This window comes from Octopus bimaculoides, chromosome 20 (genome assembly GCF_001194135.2).
Source record: "Octopus bimaculoides isolate UCB-OBI-ISO-001 chromosome 20, ASM119413v2, whole genome shotgun sequence".
In the NCBI taxonomy this organism is placed as follows: Eukaryota; Metazoa; Mollusca; class Cephalopoda; order Octopoda; family Octopodidae; genus Octopus; species Octopus bimaculoides.
The window spans coordinates 44,600,369-44,600,690 of NC_069000.1; the positions used below are offsets into that span (position 1 = coordinate 44,600,369).

The following is a 322-nucleotide window of genomic DNA, read 5'->3' on the forward strand; positions in this document are numbered from 1 at the left end:
ATATATATATATATATATATATAAGGATGGTATTATTAAAATACCGTCACGCACGAGTGGCAAGTGAATTATCCGCCGCCGTATACGTATATATGTATATGTGTGTGTGTGTGTGTATACACACATATATGTGCACATATGTTCACATACATGTATGTATAACGAAATATAAGAGATTGTTCGTAAGATATCTTACGTATATTTCATTAACTTAGAGTGATTATCAGTTATATAATGTAAATTACGTGATCAAGACTTATCGTTAAATCGTTAGAGACGAGTAACATTTAACATAAAACATTAGTGTGTATACGATTGCGTG

The 322-nt window shown here is 30.4% G+C and overlaps 1 protein-coding gene across 1 annotated transcript in view; it reads left to right on the forward strand.

Moving 5' to 3' along the window:
- The window catches only part of LOC106870093 (fibrocystin-L), a 69,646-nt gene that overhangs the window by 46,936 nt on the left and 22,388 nt on the right, over window positions 1-322 (forward strand). The window lies entirely within an intron of this gene.